General features: G+C 36.3%; 1 pseudogene; it reads right to left on the bottom strand.

Annotated features, from left to right (window-relative positions):
* Nucleotides 1-13,927: 13,927 nt before the first annotated feature.
* On the bottom strand, nucleotides 13,928-15,595 carry LOC105882424 (elongation factor 1-alpha 1 pseudogene; annotated as a pseudogene).
* Between the last annotated feature and the right edge of the window lie 1,880 nt (nucleotides 15,596-17,475).

The following is a 17,475-nucleotide window of genomic DNA, read 5'->3' as shown; positions in this document are numbered from 1 at the left end:
ATGACAATATAACCCACCTCCTCATTTTGAGGTCTGTGGACATCATTTTGGGAGTTGTGTAGAATCTCAGGTCTCACCCAGTACTACTGGGTCAGACTCTGCATTTAAACACAATCCTCATGGGATTTGTGTGCACCTTAAAGTTAGAGCATTGGTCTAGGATATGTTACAAGGATTTAATTTGTGAGGCAGAAGCTAGAAAGAAGTACATTTATTTGTTAATGCCTTCTGAAACTGAAGCATCTTTTTTTGTTCTAAAATATACACCAAAGCTAATATATTAGGTGTGTGAGCTTTTAATTTTGTGAAGTAGGAACAAACCTGGAGACTTTCTGAAATGTTTCAAAGGGAACATGAAAATATAGCTATGTAATTAATTTAGTCAATTTGACTCTGATATCAAATAAGCTAATGGGCGGCCTTCTTTCCCTCCAGGAACTGACAACTAAAGCTGGGCAGCACAGTTCAGCATCAACGAGAGCTCTAGAGGGGTGTGGATGGAATAAATGCAACTCTTTCCTTTTCCCCTGGGGAACCATCCTGGGTGAGGCATTAACATGCACAGCAAAGATGTAATCAGTCTCTGGCTTTAGTCTATCCAGGCATTTCTACTCTGTGATTTCTCTGCAGCTATTTTCTTGGGACTAATGGGAGAAAGGGAATCAAGTCTTTAATGCTTCCTTCATTGAAACAAAAAAAAGTATGATTTTCCTCAGGATACTAAGAGGTGCTGTACACATTGTGTACTAATCTTATTTGATAAGGCCACGATTGATTTCTTTTTTCCATGCATTTTGAAGTGCTGTATCTTAGCAGTAGCTTTCTCTAAGGAGCTTTACACAAGCAGCTCATTACACCACAAAAAAAACCCCTGTGAGGCAAAGGAATCGATATTTATTATGCTCAATCTTAGAGCTGATGGAGAAAATGCATGAAAAGAGCTAAACATGGTGAGTTGAATTTCAGACTACTAGCTCTTAGCTAAATACCCTCTGTAGTGGTATCCCCAGATTCCATTTTTAGAATTAAGGAGAACTAATTTATTAGTTTTATTAGGTTTACCTTTAAGTAGTACTAACCATCCTCTTGGTTTATAATAGGGATGTAGGTGAACGCCAAGGAGCCTGAAGATGTATTTTAGTCAACACAAATTTCAAGAGTAATGAACAACTAAGTTTCTAAGCAGTTGCTTCAGTGCACAATGATGGCCCTGTTATTATTTGTTAATTAATTTTTTACCTTTAAAATGTTGTGGAACAATTTCAGTAGGATGGGTGCCAGTTCTTCTCGGTGGGTCTGGTAGAATTCAGCTATGAATCCATCTGGTCCAGGACTTTTTTGTTGTTGTTGTTGTTTGGGGGAGATGTTTTATTACTGTTTCAATCTCACTACTCATTATTTGTGTGTGTGTGCTGTATTCCAGTTTAATCATTAATCTCTAATACAGTTTTTGACCTTTTTTTTATTTCAGCATATTATGGGGGTACAAATGTTACGGTTACATATAATGCCCTTACTTCCCCTCCCCTCTAGAGTCAGAGCGTCAAGTGTGACCATCCCCCAAACGTTGCACATCTCACTCATCATGTTTGTATATACCCATCCCCTCCTCTCCCCTCCCACCTGCCTGACACCCAATAAATGTTATTCCTATATGTCCACTATAGGAATTATACTCGATAAATGTTATTCCTATATGTCCACATATAGGACATATGTTATTCCTATATGTCCTATATGTGCTGATCAGTTAATACCAATTTGCTGGTGAGTCCATGTGGTGCTTATTTTTCCATTCTTGGGATACTTCACTTAACAGAATGGGTTCCAGCTCTATCCAGGAAAATACAAGAGGTGCTATATCACCATTGTTTCTTAGAACTGAATAGTACTCCATGGTATACATATACCACATTTTATTAATCTGCTCATGTATTGATGGGCACTTGGGTTGTTACCACAACTTTGTAATTGTGAATTGTGCTGCTATAAACATTCGAGTGCAGGTGGGTACCTACTCAAAAGAACAAATGACACTCTACAAAAAAGTCATTACTCATTCTTGATCTGTTCAGGATTTTTATTTCTTCCTAATTCAGGTTTTCTAGCTTGTGTGCATAGAGGTTTTCATAGTAATCACAAATAATATTTTGTTTTTCTGTGATATCAGTTGTAATATCTTCTTTTTCATTTCTGATTGAGCTTATCTGAGTTCTTTCTCTTCTATTTCTGGTTAGTCTAACCACTGCTCTATTAATTTTCTTTATCTTTTCACAGAACCAACTTTTTCTTTCATTAATCTTTCATTGATCCATTGTATTATTTGTTTGTTTCCATTCATTCTGCTCTGAGATTTGTTATTTGTTTTCTTCTGCTAGCCTTGGGTTTGGTTTGTTTTTCTTTTTATAATTCCTTTAGGTGTGACATTAAGTTGTTAATTTGTGATCTTTCTGTCTTTTTGAGGTAAGCATTTAAGGCTATCAATTTTCCCCTCAGCACTGCTTTGCAATATCCCATAGATTTTTGGAAGCTTGTGTCTTCTTTGTCACTGAATTCAAAAACAGAAGAACAAAAGATACTAGATACTGGGAAGGGAAGGTACAAGGGGCAAGCATGGGGGATAGGGAGAGATTTGTTAAATGATACAAAATTACAGTTAAATGGGAAGAATAGGTTCTAGTGTTCTATAGCCCTGCAGGATGACCATAGTTAAAAATAATATATTATATAGTTTCAAATAGCTAGAAAAAGGATATTGAATGTTCCAACACAAAGAGATAATAAATGTTTATAATGATGGATATGCTAATTACCCTGATCTGATCACAATACATTATATGTATCAAAGCATCACTGTGTACCCCTTAAATATGTACAATTATAATGTGTCACTTAAAAAATAAAAATAAAATATATAAAAAGAAAAGAAAAATTATTAAGTCTGGCCCTAATAGAGTTACAAAGACTGAACAGATCATAAAAGAAATTTTAAATATTGTCAAGATTTTCCCTTCCCCCACAAAAGCCATTATGACCAGCCAGTTCTTTGGACTAGGGCTATCAATTCTTTAAGGAAAAGATTTTATGTATTCTATTTAAATAGTTCCAAAGCTAAGGAAAAGATAAAAGTTCCAATTTATGTCTAAGAGACTAACCTCACTCTGACATGTAAGTCAGATAAGGACAACCCCACTCTCCAAAAGAAAACTATTTTGTTTTATTTCAGCATATTATGGGGGTACAGATTTTAAGGTTTCAATAAATGCCCTTTCCCCCCTCCCCCCACAAGTCTGAGTTTCCAGCATGACCATCCCTCAGATGGTGCACATCTCACTCATTATGTATGTATATACCCGCCCCCCTCCCCCCTCCCCCTCCCCAATACCCTATTACTGTAGTACCTATGTGTCCACTTAGGTGCTACTCAGTTAATACCAGTTTGCTGGTGAATATATGTGGTGCTTGTTTTTCCATTCTTGGGATAACTTCACTTAGTAGTATGGGTTCCAGCTCTAACCAGGAAAATATAAGATGTGCTATATCACTGTTGTTTCTTAGAACTGAATAGTACTCCATGGTATACATATACCACATTTTATTAATCCATTCTTGGATTGAAAAAGAAAACTATTGACCACTCTAATTTATGAATATAACTCAAACATTAGCAAATTGAATATTAAAGTGGCTTTTAACAGAACATATACCATATACAAGAAATACAAGGATCATTAAACATCAGAAAACAATTTACATAATTAAAAAAGCCATATGATCAACTCAGTAAATTCATGTGCTAAAATTAAATACAAATTCATGATAAAATTATTAATAAGTGATGAATAGAAAAGTATGTCTTTAACTTCAGCAAGCATATTTATCAGGGACCAAGAGCAAACTTCTTACTAAATAGGAAGACAATGATCCCCACCATCAAACTATTTCTTGGCATTTTCTTGGGTAAAGAGAAGCACTCATTCACTTATCAAAATAATTATTGAAAACAAACATCAGTTTTAGTCAAATAGGTTGATATTTCAGCCTTAATTAATCCAAGTTTAGCCTCCACAAATTTTGTCAGATAATTTCTTAATTTACCACATTGATCATTAACTACAGAGAAATTCTCTTTCACCTTTTATAGACACACAATATTATTGTCCTGTGTGATTTTCCAGATGTTTCTCTGAAATAATGCTGACATTCTGGTGCTATCTTGGTTTGACATGTACACTATAATTATCTTCTATGTGTCAAATAAATCAAATAGAAGAGTTGAAAGACCTAACCTTATCTTCTATTGCTTTCTACTTTCCATAGTTTCCGAAATAGCAATATCCTTCATTTTACAAAGAAGGTTTCATATCTTTTATCCACTATTCTCTGAATTCTCATTAGTACTAGAGATATGATAGTGGCTGATTTAGAAGCAAAGCTACTAGAACCACGGCAACAGAGATAGCAAGTCACTCTTTATCCTAAACAAAAGAAATAAAAATATATTCTTTACAATTGTGAATTGTGCTGCTATAAACATTGGAGTGCAGATGTCTTTATTACAGAATGTCTTTTTTTCCTTTGGGTAAATTGCAAAGATGTGGAAACAACCCAAGTGCCCATCAATACATGAGTGGATTAATAAAATGTAGCATATGTATAACATAGGGTACAACTCAGCCATAAAAAAAATGGTGAACTAATACCTCTTGTATTATCCTGGATGGAACTGGAGCCCATTCTTCTAAGTGAAGTATCACAAGAATGGAAAAACAAGCACCACATGTACTCGCCATTAAATTGGTACTAATTGATCAACAATGTATACGTATGTACAATGTTCTTGTGTACACATATGGAAATAACATTCATGGGGTGTCGGGCAAGTGGGAGGGGATGGGTATATACACACCTAATGTGTACGGTGTGCACTGTCTGGGGGATGGGCACGCTTGTAGCTCTGACTCGGGTAGTGCACAGGCAATTTATGTAACCAGTGCATTTGTACTCCCACAATATTCTGAAATTAAAATAAAATAAACTTAACATTTAAAATATATATACTCTTAACTATAACAAATTAACAGAAGAAGAAACACATTAGGCTTAACATTTACATGGGTAATGTTATGGAGTTCTAATTACAAAGATATTGATTGGGAATGTTGAATAAATAAAACTTGGAATGAAAGAGCTATTTTGAAAACTTCAGTTTTCTTTAAATGTCACTCTTTTGTATTTACAGTCTCTGATGACCATAATTTTTATAACATTCTTCTTTAGTTCTATGAATCATAGTATTTTGGGGACAAATTACAGTCTAATAAAGAATGAACTTATTTCAAGTACTATATTTGTATTGATGGCAACAAATAATGTTCTCTTAGCCTAGTGAAGCATGTGTAGTTATAAGGGACAGTAGCATTTGCAAACAAAAATGGATAAGTGGGTGGAGATCACTATAATTTTCATGTCTAGTGACATTGGGAAATTATCAATAAGGTTGAACATATTTTCTTTTTTATCTTGAGGTCTTATTTGAGAAAAGAAGACAAAAATCACAATAGATTTGAGCATAAAAAAGAAAAGATATAATCCACTGAATGATTGTACAAACCAAACCATTACTATTCTCCAAGTATGTGCATCTGAATTAGGTTCTTTTTAGCTTTTTATTTTGAGATGATTGTATATTCCTATGCAATTGTAAGAAAGAATACAGAGAGATACTATGTACCTTTTACCCAGTTTTACTCAATAACAGCATCTTGCAAACTGTAGTATAATATCACAACCATGCTATTGACTTTGCTGCAATCCACTAAATTTGTTCAGATTTCCCTAATTTTACATGTACTCATTTGGTACGTATGTGTGTGTCTGTGTGTGTCTGTGTGTCTGTGTGTGTGCATGTGTTCAGTCCTATACAAGTTTATCCATGGATAGGTTTTTGTATCCATCACTATAGTCCAGATCCTGAGCAGTTCCATCACAGTATTGCTCTTTTAAAACCACATCCATCTTCCTTCTACTTCCCTCTCACCATCCCTTATCTTTAACTCTGGCAACAACTAATCTGTTTTTTACTATGATTTTATGTCAAGAATGTCATATAAATTGAATCATACAATATATAAGCTTTGGAGATTGGCTTTTTTCACTCAGCATAATTCTCAACAGATTCATCCAAGTAGTAGTGTATATCTATAGTCTATTTTTTATTGTTGAGTAATATTCCATAGTATGGATGTACCATTATTTGTTTAACCATTCACCCACTGAATGATATCCATGTTGTTTCCATTTGGAGTTATTATGAATAAAGTTGTTTTGAATATTTGTGCACAGGTTTCTAGAAAACATAAATTTCCATTTGCCTTGGTTAAATAAATGTCCAAGAGGGCAACTGCTGGGTCATCTGCTGATTGCAGCTTTAGTTTTATAAGAAACTGCCAAACAGTTTTTCTGAATAGCTATTACCATATTACATTCCTACTAGCAGTGCGTGAGTGATTCAATTTGGTTTTTATACCTCCTTGCCAGCATTTGGTGGCTCACTAGTTTTGTTTTGTTTTGTTTTGTTTTTAGCCAATCGATAAGTGTTGAATATACTTTTAATCCAGAGTTTCTCAACCTCAGCAGTATTGATAATTTGGGTTAGCTAATTTGTTTTGTGTTGGGAGAATTGTCCTGTGAGTGAAGGATGTTTAACTTGATCTCTACCTACTAGATGCCAGTAACATACCCCATTCTTTACCCTTCACTCCCACCACCTTTGTTCAACCAAAAATGTCTTCAGACATTGCTAAATGTCCCCAGGAAGCAAAATCTTACTCTCTTGAGAATCACTGTAATCTATCATGACATTCTAAATCTAAATAAAGCAAGATCACTAATGCTCATTCATCTCCTCTGGGATCTTTCTCTTTTTTTGGAAATTAAAAATTATTTTTTAACACCCCACTCTCTTCCTCTTTTCCAACCAAAGCCCTCAACTCATCACTCAGATCCATAAGATTATAAACCTGCTATGTTCACTTATTGGACTAAGACCAAAGTTAATTGTTTTCATATTATCTTGTTCAGGCTATTAACTCTCAAATTATCCCCACCAACTAGGAATGTGCCTGCTCCCACTTGGTGGTTAGATGCTAGTCCCATGTAGGAGAAAATTCAGAATACTTACAAGATGAGAAAGGAGAGAAATACTTGGACAATAGGCTTTTTTAAAGGGAGCTGAGGCAGATTAGAAAGAATTCAGGTTAAAACACATAATGATCCAAGTTGGGAAAAACCATAATTCCAGTTGCTATACCTGCAGAATCTTACTGCTAAGCACAAAACTCTGTGCATTACTTGCGGTGTATGTCAGAACACTAATCCCCCACTTCTCAGTTTATTAAAATGCCTCTCATCCACCAAAGCTCAGATCAAGTGCTATCTCATCTGTGACACCTTCTGGGATCCTCCCAGCTGAAACAAAATAATCCTTCCTGTGGATTCTGCCAACATTTATCTCCACCTTAATCATTACTAGGATTCAAATGATTCTGTCCATGCTTTGATTATATGTGCATCTATCTCCATTCTGAGATGGCTAGCTTCTTGAATGTTATTTAGCAGTGACTTAAAGACAAGGGCAAGAATGCCTGTGCAAGGTTACCATAAAGTACACAGAAAACTGAAGGGAAAAGGATAGAGAAGCAACAGACAGCTGAAACACAATGGAAGAAAGGGTGATTTGCAAGTCAGAATGTTTAGGGAACTTTGGGGCCGCCCTTGGAATTTAAATCCAATAAATCTCTAGGATCGGGAGAAAATTGTTAAGTGTGAAATCAGAGCAAAGGATCTTCTGAGTCAGTGATTTTCAAATTGAATCACCCAGAAGGTTTCTTACAACACAGATTGCTACTCCCTGCCCCTAGAAATTTTGATTTCATGGATCTGGAGCAGGACCTGAGAATATGCATTTTTAAAGGGTTTTCAGGTGATGCTGATAGTCCACCATTACTTTGAGAACCACTGGTCTAGCTGACTTATGTTGATAGCATGGTCTTCAAGGTTCCAACACAGAGCCTGTAAAGGTCAGCCCAGCTGCACTGCCATGAAAAGTATTGGGGGAAGGACTTGTATAGTAGTAGGTGTGGGACACTCAATAAATGCCCAATCTATGAGCATGGGCTCTAGACTTCTTTTAATGACTTTAACCAAATAATCAGTGGGACATTCATGTTCATCTTTATATTTCTGAAATGCTTTGCACATAGTAGGTGTGGGATATTCAATAAATGCTCAACAAATTAAAAAAAAATGAATGAATGAACATACTATCCTTGCAGTCTTTGCATGCTCATTGCATAGAGAAATTTCCCAATAAAAATTTGCTGGTTTTGTTGTTGCTGCTGTTGATAATGATGCCATAACATCCTTCTCAATCTGATGCTAAACATATGGAGAATGAGAAAATGTTTAGGAAAACAATAAGTTTTGAGAAGATAAAAGTCTGGAAAGCTAATCTAGGCTACAGATATTGTCTGTGAGCTGGTAGGTAGGTAGATAGATAGATAGGTATAGAGATATACCCATACCTTTCATGGATTCTGTGGCCTAAGATGGCCCTATGTATCACCACCTCCTGGTATGTATGCCCATATATCCTCCTTCTTTTGAGTGTGGCCTGAACCACTTTAGTGATTTGTTCAAAAAATTGAATAGAGCAAAAGTGGCAGATATTATGTCCTTTATTAGGTTATAAAACATTGTAACTTCCTTCCATCTTATCTGTCTTCTCCTCCCTCCCTCTCTCTCTCTCTCTCTCTCTCTCTCTCTCTCTCTCTCTCTCTCTCTCTCTCTCTCTCTCTCTCTCTCTCCTTTTTGTGTGTTCAATCTGACAAAGCCAGATTCAATGGAGAGGCCACATGGCAAAAACCTGAGAGCGTCCTCTGACCAAAAACCAGTGAAGAACTAAGGCCATCAGCTCGACGTGGACCTAACATCCTCATGAGTGAGGTAGGAAGCAAATGCTTCTAAATTAAGCCTTGAGGTGACACTGACCTTGTTAGAGACCCTGAGACAGTGGATCGAATTTAGCAACATGTAGATTCCTGATCCATAGAAACTGTGAAATAATAAATGTGTCTTGTTTTAGGGTACTAAATTTTGGGGTGTTTTGTTATGCAGTAATAGATAATGAGTACAGATTCTTTTCTTAAAATGCCAAATAATGTCTTCTGCAGAACATCAAAGAAGTAGAGTGTGTGTGAGTGTGTGTGTGTGTGTGTGTGTGTGTGTGTGTGAGAGAGAGAGAGAGAGAGAGAGAGAGAGAGAGAGAGAGAGAGAGAGAGAGAGAGATCAGGCAGGGCTCCAAAGAGATTTCTCATCCCCTCTAATAGGCATAGTCTTATTTCCCATTACACCAGACTTGTTGCTAATGTGATCCCCTAAAAAAGTAAACACTGAAAGTTCCAGAATTAATTAGGATTACCATTATCATTATATCCAAACTTTCCAGACCTAATCAGGCCATCCCACTCACCTTATTCACAACCAATTGACAAAACTGTGATATTCATAATAATGGTTGGACTTACCCTTTTTGACTCACATTTCTAACTTTACTCGTATCCTCTTGCAGACTTAAGTTAGACTCAAGAAGAATGTAGCTGTGCCCTGGCCATAGCTAGAGTCTAAAGTACTATAACTATACATAAACTCTACTACACATCAAGAATCACAGAAAACATTCATTCACTTATACATCTGATTTTCAGCATATGTTTATTAACTGCTTACAATGCACTGTTCTAGGAACAGTATTGGAAAACTGGCCACGACTGCAATATATTCATATTCCCTTTTAAATTTGTAGTAACTGTTAAATCCACCCATCTCCACAGTGATTTCTTTTTAGCAGTGTTTATCCAGCAAGTATCGTGAGAATATTACCATTTGTGAAATGCTGTCACTGAAAAAGCTAATTATTTGGAACAGGCAAGATGTCTGCCATTGCCAGCTATTTCGACCAGGCTTTTCAAAATGAAACACCAACAATAGGCCATTTTACTATTGCTGGCATGACATTTGGTTTGAGATTTGAAACTTTTGGCTGGCCATTTCCCAAGGGGCCACAGTGAAGGCTCAGGGGGCCTCTTTGTAAAAATGAACCACAGCAGGGAGACACCGGTGTGTGTCGGACATGGATTCAGCTGTGCATACACAGTCAGCCTGTAGCACAATCACAGCTCATAAAATGCCATGTCCCTCAGGGTTTCCAGAGATCATAGGGAGTAAACAAAAGACAGAGTAAGCACATGAGGCACATTGCTTATAAATGAAAAGCAATATATAAATATCAAAACAAATCCAGAAAAGGCAAGTTGGCAATCCATATGAGAAGACTTAATTTGTATTTTGCATATCTTTTGATATTAGCAAATCTACTTACAGGAATTTATCCTTAGGGGTGTGTGTGTCAGGGGGTGGGGATCATAGGGCTTTGAAAATCTATGACTACATGGGCATTTGCTAAAATGATGTTTGTGAGGGAAGAAAGTGGAAACAGCCTAAATATGCACCAAGAGGGGAATGGATAAATTAATTATTATATAATCACACAATGGAATATAATTCAGCCATTAAAATAATATTGTGGAAGAATAATTAAGAACTAGGGAGATATTAATGTTCAGTATATATTATAAAGTGAACAAGTAGATTAAGAAATATGTACAATATTTTTGAGTTTTTGTTTAAAAATGCATGTATTTGCACACATACACATATATATGTACTATATATATTTAGAGAGAGACTTCAATAGCAGTTTTCTCTAGATGTTGAGCTTATGAAAATTTTAAATATTATTTTTATTTAACTATATGGATTATATTTTTCATAATAGGCATATTTTTTGAGATTAAGAATAATCCCAATTTTATTAGTTTTATTGAACTATTTTCTAAAATGAATACACATTGCTTAGGAAACATTAAATTATTAGAAAAAAGAATCAATTAACTGAAGATGTACATTAAAGGAATTCTTAAACCAAATCTTGAGGTTTTAGGTACACAAAAAGGGAATATATGTCACTGAGCCTTCTTCAATTCTGCCTTCTGCCCAGCAACTTAGCTATCACTCAAAAGTATTAAAAACTTAGAGTTTAAAACATCAGTGTCACATAACCATCCTAGGGCCTATTATCTCCTATAACCAGGACTTTCTTTTTGCCAATGAATGAATCAAAAGGAACTTGTCAATGGGTTAAAGGAGAAGGAAATGATCTTGTTGGGAGGAAGGAGAGAAGACAGGCCCCTGTATAAAGATAGACAGATGCCAGCTGGAGAAGACATGTCTGTGTGGCCACTACTTAGACAGGTACTCAAAGACAGTTCATACATGAACACATTTTCTGTGCAGGCCAGTGGAAGTTTTTCTACTTAAAAAATTAGTCTCAATAGACATCTTCAAAACAACCAAAGTACTAGAAGGTATAAATATGACAGGTATAGAAATACTTGGTCTCTTCCTGAAATCAAGCAGAACCTGAGATTTTACCAGGCAAATGATTTTTATTTTAAATCAAAATAATGCTTTGCATTTAAGTAATTTTCCTCTCTGAAAAATTTTCCATTTCTTTTATGAAAATAGAAAAGAGAACTTTCCCATCAGAGTTTATTTGAAGCATACATAAAATATTGAAATAGACCAGAAACATGTAATTTAACAAATACTCTGACTCAATTATGTTGTTTCTTTATAGGAGGCACAAAACACATTTTGAGAAGATATATGCTCATTACATATGCACAGGAAGCATTCATTCATCTCCTCATTTAACATGAATTACCACCCACGAAGTGTTAAGTTTCCAGAATAAAAGATAAAGATCCACCTTGCCCTATAGACCCACAGTAAAGAGAACAAGTGGGGCAGTTGAGAGAGAACACATATTAAAGTCTTCTTTGTGTGGCTGACAAAAAAAATTCATTTTCAACACAATGTATTAAGTACTTTAATAAACTAATACACAATGTGAATGTTATTGGTGACCAGGGGACAATTAAAAATTACCCAGTAGGAGGAAGCATTAGGGAGGCTTCCAAGAGGAAGAAAGACATTTACTTAACCTTGAAAGGATAGAAAGTTAACCCAGTAGATGAGTGGGCCACACATGTAAGGGCACAGAGATGTGTCACTGAAGAAATGTAGACTGGATTCATATAAAATAAAGGAATTATTAGGGCAACATAATGACACTTGCTGATTTCTGTTATTTCACTGAAATAGAATTTGATCAACATTGGCAGTGAGCAAGCTTATAATATTTAATTTGTAAGATTTACCAGCTCTGGAACATTAGATTATTGTTAAAAATTATTCACTCGTACCCCCCCCCCATATTTGTGGGTTGTGAATACTTGGCTATCCCTTGATTATGGGTTTGTTCAGTGATTTGCATTAGACAGTGGAATGTCAGGAGACATAAGGCTTGAAAACACTTGAGAGGTTGGGCTTTCTCACTTGCACCTCTGCTATCCCAAGGAGAAGAACTTCCTCTGTCTAGCTCACTGCTCTTGGGAGAAAAATGACAGAAACAAAAGAGCAGAGCTTCCCCACCCTAGTCCTTCTAGATCAGCCATCCTTTAGCTGATATTGAGACTTGTCAGCTTATTGTTGTATGCGTCTGAGATTCTCTGGTTGTTTGTTATGTAGAAGTGTATATTTCCTGATATAGTATGCACAATTTAAGACATAATTAACATTTCTTAAATGAATGGCTCATCACAATTCTGTATTATATTACTGTGTGATGCGGAATTAGAGAAAGGTGATGTGGAGTTTGCTTGAAATAAAAATACCCAGACACCCAAAAGAAATGATGAAGTTCCTAGACTTTGGGAGGTATGAAAGTAAGAGGAAAAGATAAAAGAATACAGAGTGGGACTTCTTCACATATTTTTTCCAAGGCATATCTGGCCCTCAACTACATGCTTATTTGGGGGGAAGTGGAATTTCTTCTGGATCTTTTAAAACTTTAATCCTTCTCCTCCAGATATACTATATTTATGAACTAGAAGACTTGATATTGTAAAGAAACCATTTCTCTCCAAGTTTATTTATCTGTAGATTTAATGTAATCTCAGCCATCATAGAACGGCACAAACTGTTCCTAAAATTTATATGGAAATTCAAGGCCAAGAATAGCCATGGAAATCTTGCAGAAGCACAAGGCTGGGGGACATTGCCAGATATCAAGACTTCTTATGAAGTTAAAATAATTAAATCCAAGTGGTATTTGTGCAAGAATAAACAAATAGACCAAAGGAATAAAATAAAGTCTAGAAATAGACCCACCTGTATATAGTCACAGGATTTCTGACAAAATTGACTCTGTGGTGCAATGGGAGAAATGGTGACCTTTTCAATAAATGTCTTGGATTATTTAAATATCCAAATGGAAAAAAAATAAATCTTGATCCCTACCCTCACACCAACAAAAAATCAATTTCACATAGATAGTAGATATAAATGTAAAAGTAGACCAAAGAAGAAAACATAGGATACAATTTTTATGATGTATGAGAAGGCAAAAAGTTCTTAAGCCCTAAAAAAATAAATTACAATTTGGACTATAATTCTAATCCTCCAGTTTTAAAGTTATGCTACCAGTATCATTTCAGTGGGGGGAAGGGGAGTTAACATGGACCAGAAAGTATTATTATTTCATTTACTGAATAAACACTAAAGATTCTTATTCCGATCTCAAGCCTTATTTTATAAGATCCTCAATCTCTGATATAAAAGATCAAAGCTTCCTTCACTAGAGGTATGAATAGTGAGTATGGAATGAATGAGTTTTTCTCCTAATACAGATTTTATTCACTCATAATTAATGTTAGGGAGCAATTCTATTTTTTCTCATCATTAAACTTTGTTTTAATGGGTCTCAAAATTCTGTGACAGATTTTTGGTCAAGTTGTTTCCATTAAAAAGTACTGATTTTAAAAACTAATAACTTAAAACTGCCACACAAAAAGAAACAAAAATGGTCCACAAAACATTCTCCTTTCCTTCTGAAGGTTTTACGATGCATTATTATTAACAACCAGTCTTTTACTATTAAACTTAAATGGCCAATTGAAACAAACAGTTCTGAGACCGTTCTTCCACCACTGATTAAGAGTGGGGTGGCAGGTATTAGGGATAATATTCATTTAGCCTTCTAAGCTTTCTGGGTAGATTTGGTGACCTTGCCAGCTCCAGCAGTCTTCTTGTCCACTGCTTTGATGACACCCACAGCAACGTCTGTCTCATATCAATCACGAACAGCAAAACAACCCGGAGGAGGATAGTCTGAGAAGCTCTTGACACGCATGGGCTTGCCAGGAACCATATCGACGATGGCAGCATCACCAGATTTCAAGAATTTAGGACCATCCTCCAGCTTCTTTCCAGAGCGGCGATCAATCTTTTCCTTCAGCTCAGCAAACTTGCAGGCAATGTGAGCAGTGTGACAATCCAGTACAGGAGCATAGCCAGCGCTAATTTGGCCTGGATGGTTCAGGATAATTACCTGAGCAGTGAAGCCTGCTGCTTCCATTGGTGGGTCATTTTTGCTGTCACCAGCAACATTGCCATGACAAACATCTTTGACAGACACATTCTTGACATTGAAGCCCACATTGTCCCCTGGAAGAGCTTCACTCAAAGCTTCATGGTGCATTTCAACGGAATTTACTTCACTTGTAACATTGACTGGAGCAAAGGTGACCACCATGCCTGGTTTGAGAACACCAGTCTCTACTCGGCCCACAGGGACAGTACCGATACCACCAATTTTATAGACATCCTGGAGAGGCAGACGCAAGGGCTTGTCAGTTGGACGAGCTGGTGGCAGGATGCAATCCAGAGCTTCAAGCAGTGTGGTTCCACTGGCATTGCCATCTTTACGGGTGACTTTCCATCCCTTGAACCAAAGCATGTTAGCACTTGGCTCCAACATGTTGTCACCATTCCAGCCAGAAATTGGCACAACTGCTACTGTGTCAGGGTTGTAGCCAATTTTCTTAATGTAAGTGCTGACTTCTTTAACGATTTCCTCATCTCTTCTGGCTGTAGGGAGGCTCAGTGGAATCCATTTTGTTAACACAATTAGTTGTTTCACACCTAGTATGTAAGCCACAAGGGCATGCTCACGGGTCTGCCCATTCTATGAGACATCAGTTTCAAATTCACCAACACCAGCAGCAACAATCAAGACAGCACAGTCAGCCTGAGATGTGCCTGTAATCATGTGTTTGATAAAGTTTCTGTGTCCTGGGGCATCAATAAGAGTCACATAATATTTGCTGGTCTCAAATTTCCACAGGGAGATATCAATGGTGACACCATGCTCATGCTCAACTTTCAGTTCATCCAAGACACAGGCATACTTGAAGGAGCCCTTTCCCATTTCAGCGGCCTCCTTCTCAAATTTTTCAATGGTTCTTTTGTCGATCCCACCACATTTGTAGATCAGATGGCCAGTAGTGGTGGACTTGCCCGAATCCACATGTCCAATGACGATGATGTTGATATGAGTCTTTTCCTTCCCCATTTTGGCTTTAATGGGTGGTTTTCACAGCACCTGTGTTCTGGTGGCAAACCCATTATGAAAAAAAAAAGCAGGGAGCAATTCTAAAGAGGTCATGTTTCCAATATAATTTTCTTCAATATTAGTATATTCACCACAAAGAGGCATTACAGAACAAAGAGATAATACCTCCCTACTTCCCCACCACACTTCTACAGTACTGCATTAAAAGCCCCTCTAAATAGCAAGTATTACAATAGTACATAATGATATTCTGTAGATTATTGACTACTTGATCAGCTAGTAGTGCTAAATCTCAAGTGTTAGCATCCTTGCTAACACTTGTGGTGATCACTCTGGAATGAAAATAACATCTTGCATGATGATCTGAGTCAATGGGAAAGATTAGTCCATATAAGAAATTCTCAATAGTATCCATCACATAAAACAAGGTAAAATATATTAAATTCCAAACATTTCAAGAGCTAAAAGGTTCTATGGAAAGAGGGTCTCAAAATATTAACTTCCAAAGAATCATGGAGATGAGCCAAGTATAGAGCAGCCTTAGCAGTAGCCCTGTGTTCTCTTTCGGCTCTGTGATGTTCACAAACACACAGGTGGCAGGCCTCACCTGAAATGCCTGGAGACTGTCAAAAAAGGCTACTCCTGAGTAAATGAAACTGTGAGCTATTGTATCTCCTGCAGATGTGTGTCACAATGAATTTGTGCCCCAAAGCGAGGAATCAGAGAATCAGCACTGACATCATTCCATAGAGAGACGTCAGCACACCCCACAGAGAACCTTTCCTTCCTAACAGGCACATTCATTGATGTCACATAACCTACATTTCTGATTCCAAAGGAGGCCTGCAGAATAGGAAATTTCTGATTGGAAAAGATACACACACACACACACACACATAAGTGTTCTACAGCCTATTGCATGGGGTATTCAGATTCAACAGTATTGAGCTACATGATTAAAAACTGCCTACAAGGATTGCTCTTTTGTCTCTTTGAAAAGAAGGAAGCATAATGTGTACTGAGAGAAAAACACAGTATGTTATCAAAATTAAAGAAACATTGTCAAAAGTCCATTTTATTCCAAAATAATTTCCTCCAAAAGTTAGCATCTATAGTGATAGATGCCATACAACAATAGCTTCTTCACTGTTCATCTGACTCATTCAGACCTTGAATTAAGTTAGTAAACCCCTTCTGTATTTCTTTACTTGAAAAAAGAACAGTAAAGTAGTTGTTTCTTGCATGCTTCAAGGTCTCCAGAAAGTAAAGACTTTATGAACATTTTAAACTTGGCTGATTATTTTCTGTTCTGCCAGCTCACTATATTATGTAATAGCATGCTAATACCCAAATGCACTTAACCTTGGTAAAGACTAATTGATCAACTTTAAAATGACTTCAACTTTTATTTTAGAAGTTCACAAGTACAAAATATTTGTGGCCATTACTGGGAGAGCTTTGATGATTTATTTCTATAGAGCAGATCCAAAAGAATTTTCATTGAAAAATGAAACCCTTCTTAATCTAAAGTTGACTTTTCCCTTTAATAAAAGAAAAACCAGCCATTTATATGAGATTTATGCATAACTGGTTATGTGTTAAATACACAAGTAGCCTAATATTAATAATATATTTAGAGATTTTAGCACAATTAGAAACACATGTCACCTTCCTTATCCTTTACACATCTCCCAGAACTCAACTCCCAAATGGACTCACAAAAAGGGAGGAAGACAATTTGCCAGTTCTGAAATATTTTGTAATACAGATACTCTTGGGAAACAAAGACTGTATGAAGCTAACATGTCAATCTGCATGTCTAGAAGATGACTCTGCAATGGATTTAGCAAAACACATTAAGATTCTGGCATCACCAGTTA

This window comes from Microcebus murinus, chromosome X, assembly GCF_040939455.1.
Source record: "Microcebus murinus isolate Inina chromosome X, M.murinus_Inina_mat1.0, whole genome shotgun sequence".
NCBI classification, from domain to species: Eukaryota; Metazoa; Chordata; class Mammalia; order Primates; family Cheirogaleidae; genus Microcebus; species Microcebus murinus.
This window is presented reverse-complemented; position numbering and strand designations above follow the sequence as displayed.